General features: G+C 35.4%; 1 non-coding gene across 1 annotated transcript; it reads right to left on the bottom strand.

Annotated features, from left to right (window-relative positions):
- Positions 1–8,897: 8,897 nt before the first annotated feature.
- TRNAA-CGC (transfer RNA alanine (anticodon CGC)) lies at positions 8,898–8,970 on the bottom strand. Its single transcript has one exon. It is a non-coding gene; the product is annotated as a tRNA-Ala (tRNA).
- Positions 8,971–9,694: the final 724 nt, after the last annotated feature.

Below are 9,694 nucleotides of genomic sequence, written 5' to 3'. Positions count from 1 at the left end.
ATGATAACCTAATAATATATAATATACCCTCATATCCTAATAACATTTAACAGCCATATGAATAGTCAAAATAGATGTGGCCTTGTGAAGCAGCGGCATGGGAGCATGATCCTCTATGCTCTCTAAGCGAGAGGTACCTCATCCTCATCTCCAATCAGCTAGGGTGACCTAGACGGACCAGCATGCCCGGAGGGTGCTGCTACAACTACTGAGGGAGGAGTGCCACCTAATACAAATGTCTTTTCCAAAGGTCCTGACGGAGGCTCGTTCAGGTCCACATCAAGATGTGTCTGGGGTTCGGTGATCTGCGGTCCACGGCAGAGTGCCTCATCCTCCTGGATAATAATGCTAATCTCCTCCAGGAAGCGTGATCCTCCAAACTCACTATCGAGGTCATCGCTGTCTAGCAAATTCAAAAGGAGCTCACCTGGGCTCATGAATGTCTGACTCTCATGCATAGTCATATCACTACTAGGAACACTGACAAAATAATTACCAAATTCTCCATCACCTCCAAACCCTCCACCATCACCTAACTCTAAAGCACTACCCTGAAAACCACCCTTACCTCTGTCACCTCCACCACCTCCACCTCCCTTGACCCTCCATCTATACCCCCACCATCTTCACCTCCATTAGTACCTCCACCTACATCAGCTCCACCTCCACCTCCACCTCCATCACCTTCACCCGCATCCTCGTCCTCATTTCCACCACTATCGTCTCCACCGTCATCTCCGTCATCACCGCTTCTTGTCAGAGGTCAAGCTCTACCTCGACGCCCCCTCCCTCCCTCTCGACCGTGCTCCTTACCTCGTCTACGATCTCGAACCCTCCTCTCCAGGGCATCCATCACATCAACGAGCCATCTCCACTCATGCTCATTGGCTCGTGTCCTAACATGATGTCTCCGCTTCACTCGATGTCTGTCAGGAACACTTGGCATCTGATCCATATCAGGAACCCGTCTTGGACCTCTCTGCATCACCTCGACTGGGATAGCATCGGCTTTGAGGTCTCCGAGAAAGAGATCAGGAGATAAGAATCTCCTCCCATGCTCATGCCACCACTCCAAGTAAGCCTGTGATGTTCCTGGGTCAGCTACGACATCAAATCGTAACACAAGGTCGGCCCTGTAGGTCCAATGGATGTGCCAACTCTGTAATGTGTTCAAAAATCACCGGTCTCCTCCTCTGCCATCCTTCGACATCAAAAAATCAATGTCAAATGCGGGCCGTGGGCGGTGCTATACTCCACCAAGCTGGGGTAGCACCCTATCCACCTAATGCCACTCTATCACAACAAAGTAGATCAATGTCATCACAGCCCTCCATAATGTCATATGTCGAGGCTCTAGAATTTTGGAATGAACCATCTGAACAACCTCTAGTGTGCTATATGTCATCCACGTGAACTGGTAAAGAGAAATGAGCATTGCAGGTCAATTTACATCTAGTAAGAAGTTAAAAAAAACTTAACAATAAATCCTTGAAAGCTAAAACACTCACTTCTCTTGTTCGGGATAAATCTATCTTAAGCCTCTACTGCACGACTCTAGACCCCTTCTCGCTCAATGTTGGCTGATAACCCGACCATCTGATACCCAAAACATGTTATGAGCAACGTCCATAAACTGAAAAAATATTAACAAACATAACCGCCATGTTATGAGCAATGAAAAGCGTCAAATCCATCGGGCCTAAAACCTGGGAACCGACAGAAGATCCATGATTAGAGGAGCTGCAATGCACCGGCCAACTTAACCACGTTCCTGTTGGCCACATGAGACAAGCACCGGTATAACCACGAGAGAGCAGCGGATCCCCAGCTGTTTCTGCCCATGTGCTTTAATCTCGCTACGTACAATAGCCACCGAATATGCATACATGTACCGAACTTGTCACCGAAGAGCTACGTCGATAACAACATCATGATATATGCCCCCGCGTACCTCCTAACTGTCTCCACGTATGCGCCCTAAGGAATGTCATTGAATGTCTTCTGCATCTAAGTGCACTTCACAATGAACTTGTCGGTGCAGTCTTCTGGATGCAACACACCCAATAACTCCTCAAACCAAACCCACACAGGTCAACCTCCCTCAATGTGCTACTCGATGTCCGTCAGACATCCACTGACGTACTGTGCATCGATCGCGAGGCCTAGCTGGTTCGCAATATCATATAGCATAATCGTGTACTCCCCAAAAGGCATGTAGAAGGTATGCGTCTCGGGACGCCATTGCTCGACAAATTCACTAACTAGCAGCTCATCCAACCTAAACCTGTAGTCGTTGAGTCTCGCGAGATGGGTTAAGTCGGCCTTCTGTAGATATAGTATGATCTTGTCGTCTAGTGGCATACCATGTTGCCTCCTCATGCTAGTGATACATCAGTAGGCTGCATGACGATGAAAAAATTCTCATAGTTAATCTAATATATAATATGTAAATTAAAAATTAAATTAAACTGTAGCTAAACTTCTAGTGCTAATATTTAATAATTAAATTAAATTTAAAATAAATTTAAAATAAATTGGATTAAATCATTGTTAAACTTTTACTGCCTAGTTAATCTAACATTTGAAACCTAAATTAAATTAAACTCTAACAAAACTTCTAACTTAGTTAAACTTCTAACATTTAAAACTTATAAATTCTACCAGAATCTCTAATCACTACTCTAACTAACAGTTATTTATCACTCTTCCAACTTGTATTTGTAGTTTTAAAATTCTAATAAACTACTAAATCACTACTCTAACTAGCATTTGTAGTTTAAAAATTCTAATAATGCATATAATCAAAGTCTAAGCGATTTAATATCACAAACAGATATTTATTTCTTAAAAAAATAAATTTCATTCACTAACCTCTTCATGGATGCTACTAATAATATGGGCAACTCAGTCCAATCGATAGATACGATTCGGATCATCTTCCATTTTCGCAGTTTGAACCTTGTTGTTTTCTTTCCTTACTTTTCTTTGGATGGTGCATTTTAGGGGGTGGGGGGTTTAGTGAAATGTAATTTGAAACAAGTGAACTCGAATTTTATATTTTGGTATATAAATACTAAATTGAACCTAGTAAATTTGATTTACTACTAGTGCATGTTAAATATAAATAGAATTCAGTCCATTCGATTTACTAGGGGCTTATAATCGAATTCACTCCATTCGATATACTAAGGGTCTAAACCATGGGCTAAGTCGAAGTTTGTTGTTTCGATTTACTATGGGTAGCTCAATTCGAATTTCAAACTATAGTAATTACTAAATTCGTTTTACATTCAAACCTATTGATTTGAATCTTATTGATTCCGTTTAACACTAGAATAACTAATTTGAATTCAATAAATTCGATTTATATATAAATACCAATCAAGACAAGACATACATGTAACATTTTTTTTTTTTTTAATTCATGTAAATTTGAAATCTTAATGATTTGTTTATGTAATTTGTCCTATAAATTTTGTCAAGTAAAAACATAAGTTCGTTTGATTTCTCTAATGTTTAAGATAATATTTAGTGTATCGTACGATAGTATAAACGGTATCTTTTCCTCCATCAAGCCACCGAAAACTTCAATGGGAGAAGATCAAATCGCTTGATTTCCTAATTCGAATGGTTTATTTGTTCTCTATTAAGTCTGCTTGTGCTATATACAGAGTCCATGGTTGATTTGAAGGAGGACCTATTCAAAAAAATTTGGAGGTGCATGCATGGATGAGCATAGATGCTAGATTAAGTCTTATCTTTTTTTAATAAACCTTTGGTCTCTTGGTTGTTGAAAAATTTAAGATCTTTATCTCCTTATCAAGGGGTTCGTTCCTTAGCCCCTGATCATTGCAAATGTCTTGAATATCCTTTGTTTGAGCAAAACAAATTGGTTTTTATTTATTTGGCAAAAGAACACCACCTTGCGCTAATAACTAAGCTCTCCATTGCAACAGAAAGTTGGATACCCTTCATTCCTCCCAACACTCCTTTCCTTAAGCTAAAACTCTGATTGTTTTGTGACAAAAGAAGGTAATGCTGCGTGTGAAGAGATCATTAGAGATCATGATGGCAGACTCAAGTATGTTTTAACGCCAACCTTGGTAGCTGCATGGTAACAATGGCAGAGCTCTGGGAGATACCGGTGTGTTGGATTTGGCCCGTCAGCAGAAAGAAATTTATCATTAAAAAAATTTAATAATTTAAAACTCTATTCAGTTATTCATTTATCTTTATGGTAGTCTTTTGATAAAATTTTCTTAATTTTACAAGGGGCTAATTTTTTTTATATAAATTTTTTTTTATAAAATTTAAAAATATTGAATTTTTTAAAATTTTACTAGAATATGAAGACAAATATAAAAATAAAATCACCGGAGGCAGTTTCTGTTTTTTAAATAAAAGAAGCAAATCATTAGTAGTGTTTTGTCTTCCCTTGATTTTTTTCTTTTTTTAAGAAAATGATGAGGGATATTTGAGTTTGTTAGAAAACAAATAATTAAAAGCGAATCATGAATGAGGATTTGTGTTTATTTAAAACAGGACTGATAAAATGAATCATCGAAAACAATTTCTGTGGTACCATTTTATAGTTAAACACCAAATTTGCTACCATAATAAAAATATTTCCTCATGGATATAAGCCGAATTATATTGTATTAATCGAGCGATTATTACTCCTGCTTTCCCAAAAGATCACCATAATTGTTATTTTTTTAATAAAAAGTCATATGTTGGCGTGATTCTTCGCGAATGTCCAAGAATTCCGGTGACCATTTTCGAATAATAATTCTTTAAGCAACAAGGAGATGTCGCGTGTGATCATTTTTGTTTTAACCAAACATCTTGATAATTCGCTTCCCAAGTAGGGAAATTCATGGCTTGTTTCTTCTTTTTAATTTTTTTATCTAAAAGTCTGAACCGAATTAAACAAATCTATAAGCTTGGTTTAGCTTTTCAACCAACGTGTTTATTGCCACATATATAGTAGAGTAAGAATAGTGTTTCTGCATTAATAAATAGCTATATTTTTTATGGTAATTATTAAAATAAAAATAATAATAATAAAAATATGAATATTTGTATTATTTAATTAAATATATCAAATTATTTTATAATTTTTAATTTAAAAATATTATTTATATATTAAAATTAATTACTATATATTTATATATAAATATATATAATTTAATTTATTTTTAATATATATTTATATTATTTTAATACATTTTATATTAATAATTAATTTTAATGATTTATTTTAGTATATTCCTAATGAAATTGATTTAAGTGACATCTCCACGTATCTTTCGAAAATAATTACTATTTATTTTTTCTCACATAAAAGTATGTTGACTCTTTTTTTTTTTCTTATATATTTGAAAGTGATTGAGTCTTCTATGCTTAAGTGAACAAAGTATTATCCTCATTCACCGACCAAACAACTTGCAGTTCCGTTTTGTTAGTTTGAAAATAGGTAACTTCCTTGCTTCATGCAATTAATTACCCCATATCTTATCTCATCTTAGACTTCACATAAATAGTTTATTACTAATTAATTGACGCGTCTTTCCCTGGTTAGACCCCAATCCAGGACGGTCATATTTGGGGTCACATTTTCAAATCATCATAAGCCAACTGTCCCATGTCCAAACCATTCACTTTCTTTCACATTCTTAACAAAAATACCTAACCAACCTCCATTATATGTGATATATAATTGATAGCAATCGTACTATATTGACATAAGGGTTGATTACTTGATTATTAATCCCTAAACGTTGAAACCTTAGTGTTACTCTGCTGGGCTGTGTAGGACCCTGTTTATTCCCTTTTCTAGTGGGGGCACTATTGTCACCCCAAGAACATTGAAACTCGCACATGAATGTGATATGTGATGTTCATAACTAACTCCTCATTCCATCTTTCCGTTACAGAATCGCAAACAATGACAACCCAAAAGTGAGCCATAAATATAAATTGAAAAAAAATATTGTTCAGAAATAGTTCTTCTCTTCTAAATTTAAAAATTAACTGAAAAAATAAAAAATAATAAGTTAGAAATATGATGTTATACTATCTTTTTATTTTAAATTTTTAATATTTTGAATTTGTCATTTTTATAGAGAATGTATATGCAAAAATTTCGACGCTCAAGTTAGTATAAATCGCAAAAAATTAAAATAGAGATCTTACCTCAATGTACGTATTTAAAATAGTACATATGACTAAATTTAATTGATTCTAAAATGGTAAAAACTAACATTTTTACGAATAATTTTTTTTATAAAATACTTTTTTACGATTTTTTTTTTCATAAGATATCTTTTTCATGATTTTAAGTTTATATACAATCAATATTATAACATTCTCTTTAATGATGATTGTAATGTAATAATAAATCTCATAAAATTAAATTATTAGATATTAAAATGAGATAAATATCAAATTGATATCTGAAAGATTCTGATTCTAACAAAATGATACCTGACTTTTGTTATTGACAAAATGGTCTCTAAAAAATTTTAAAATTTGACAAGCGTGTCCCCGAGCTCGCCGGAGCAAATTTCCAGCAAACACAATGTTAACATGACCACCGTATTTTAGTGGCCTGACAAACCACCCCCAAACCCTAATCCCTCCCTCCCCACCGCAGCCCCCTTCCCCAACGCACACTCCCTCTCCCTCTCTCCTCCCTAATGCACGCTCTCCCCTCCCTCCCTCAACACCTACCACTACAACTTCTACAAGTACCTAAAATCCAGTGTCTTAGCCTTCTCCATCACACTTTTCCTCCTTCCTCCCTGTTGTATACGATGCAAACATTGCTGCCACTCAGTCTCAGGCCAACGCTGCCATTTTCGTTAATGGTTTCTCATTCTTCGTTGCCAGAATCTACGGATTTCGCTGTCCAATTAAAATGTTGTTTCGTTTTTTATTTTCTTGTTTTAGAGACGATTATATGTGCAGAAGAGTGATGCAATTGAGATGCTAAGGAGATGTGGCTGTTCCAGGCATTGTTGTGCCTCTAATGGTGGTGACGATGGTCCTTGATGGTATTTTTACCATTGAAATTGTTGTTGTTGTTGCTGCAAGTGGTGGAAGTTGCTGTTGCTGTTGATGTTAAGGTTGTTATTGCTGTGAGTGATGGTGTTAAAGGAGAAAATGGGAGTATGCGTTAAAGTGGGGGCTGTCATGAGAAAGGAGAGGGAAGGAGAGAGTGTGCGTTGGGGTTAGGGAGTTGCAATGAGAGGGAGAGGAAAGGGAGCTGTGATGGGAAGGGAAAGAGAAAGGGAGAGGGAGTATGCGTTGGGGGGCAACGATAAGAAAAGAGAGAGGGGGTTGCGTTGGATAAGAGGAGGGCTGCAATGAAGAGGGAGATGGAGAGAGAGTATGCGTTGAAGAGGGAGGGATTAGAATTTAGGAGGTGGTTTGTCAAGTCACTAAAATACGGTAACCATGTCAGTATTGTACTTGTCCGAGATTTGCTCCGACGAACTCGAAACACATTTGTTAAATTTTAAAATTTTTTAGGAACTATTTTGGTAATAACAAAAGTCAGGTACCATTTTGTTATTGCTAAAATTTTTCGGATACCAATTTAATATTTATCCCTATAACAAATAATAAAAAATAAATATTATTTTTTGTAAATTTTTTTTAATTTAAAAAATACTTAAATCATTAAATCGATTTTCTAGGACTTCTCGTATTCTTAAACACAATATTGAGTTTATAGAAATGATTCCAGAACAGATATATATGTCAACAAACATTGCATGAAATTTTGACTTAGTACCCCAACCGGAGGATAAATTCAATAAACTAACCATTCCTCGTAGATCCGGATATAATAGAAGACAACCCGCAATATTTAATTAGCACGGTAGAGAAAAATAAATGGGTTGCGATTTATAGTTGAGTAATGAAGAATATAATTTTGGGACAAAAGAGGGTTCTTATTATTTTTCTTTTAATTAAAATACTTAGAATCTCTTTTTTTATTTTCTTAATACGTAGATGTTTTGACCATGTGGACATATATATTAGAGAGTTTCGTGAACCACCAATCCACCGACAATATTTATGTTTATACAAGACAAAATAGATGTGTTGAATAAGTAAATTATATTGTAAAATAAAGGAAATAATTGCTACTCTATATTTGATTCTAGCATTATTTGCGACGGAGTTAAGGACCGGTTAGGTATGCGGCAATAGTCATTAACAGATATTTTGAATTATTATTATTATTATTATTATTATTGTAGATAATTAATAAGTGCTTTCAAAGGGGTTGAAGAGTGTTAATCTATGGGGATCTACTATTAAGAGTCAAACTTAGACAAGACTAGTAGTTAATCTATTCTTCACTAAAACACCTTTAATTTTCCTCAGTCGGTGCCGCCTTAAAATCTAAGAGCTTCCCTTTTTCCTTTCGTGCAGGGAAACAGAGAAAGTTGAGTCAAGGATTTGGATAAGAAAGAATTGAAGAACGACTTGAACAGTTACATTACATATATACGTTTCAAGGATGTGAGATAAACATTAAACAATAATGCTCACGCAAAACGCTACAGAGCTCAGTGGATAGAGTTGTTATATTGTTCTTATATTATATTGGGAATTTAGGAGTTAGGAACATGACATACACATACATACAGGTCATAGAATTTGTTGCAAAGTTAACATATTAATAATGATATCTTGAAAGATATAATTTCATAATAAAAACAAAGGTGGTAGGATATGTATGAGAGAAATGATGAGCTTAAATGGGAACAGAAGCAGATGAAGTGGGAAAATGAGAGGGGTTCAACGTGGCTAGCTTAGCTTCAATAACATTAGAACGAAGAAATAATATAATAACAAGTGTGAACCTTTAAAAGGAATTTAAATGGAGGTGCGGGGAATCGAACCCCGTGCCTCTCGCATGCGAAGCGAGCGCTCTACCATATGAGCTACACCCCCGTGGTGCTAAGGTTGCAATGTAATAATTTTTAATCTAGTAAACAGGAACAAGAAAGAAGAAGGAATGGGTAACGGCGAAGTGGAGGATGCATGTGGGGAAATCCAGCATATGGGACACGTGGCAATTATCTTGTGCTAGTGCATAGTGTGCATGCAGTAGATTAAAAATAGAAGTAATGGAAGTAATGTTTGCTGATTGCACTAGTGTAAGGTCCTCAAGACCTAGGGCCTCGTTGGGCTAGTATTTAGACAAGCAATTTGGGCCAGTATTATCAGGTGGTCCACGGTGCACTTAATCTGAACCGACCTGAAGGCTCGACCCAGACCCAAATACTTTGGAACTTATTTGGTGCGATTTTATCGGGTTTAGAGTCAAATAAGGATCCAAAAATAGATTCAGCCATTATTTAGAGTCAAGTCCAGATTAAGGCAAGTCTAGTTTCATCCGGCTTCTGTGCATCTTAGACTAAAAAAGTTATATATGTTTTAAATTAATTCTAATATTATATTATATTAATTATAAATTTATATTTTCTTAATCACATTTATTGAATTAAAAAATAGATTAAAGAAACATGAAATTAGAGTTTATGAACAAATTCAAGTTCAACTATGGATATCAACTTTTCGATAACAAGTATGTTTTTTTCTTCTTTATAAATAAGTGCATCATAATTTTTTGACATAAAATTTGTCAAGATCCGAACTTCATCCCGTCTAGACC

The sequence above is a fragment of the Arachis stenosperma genome, chromosome 5, assembly GCF_014773155.1.
Source record: "Arachis stenosperma cultivar V10309 chromosome 5, arast.V10309.gnm1.PFL2, whole genome shotgun sequence".
Lineage (NCBI taxonomy): Eukaryota > Viridiplantae > Streptophyta > Magnoliopsida > Fabales > Fabaceae > Arachis > Arachis stenosperma.
This window is presented reverse-complemented; position numbering and strand designations above follow the sequence as displayed.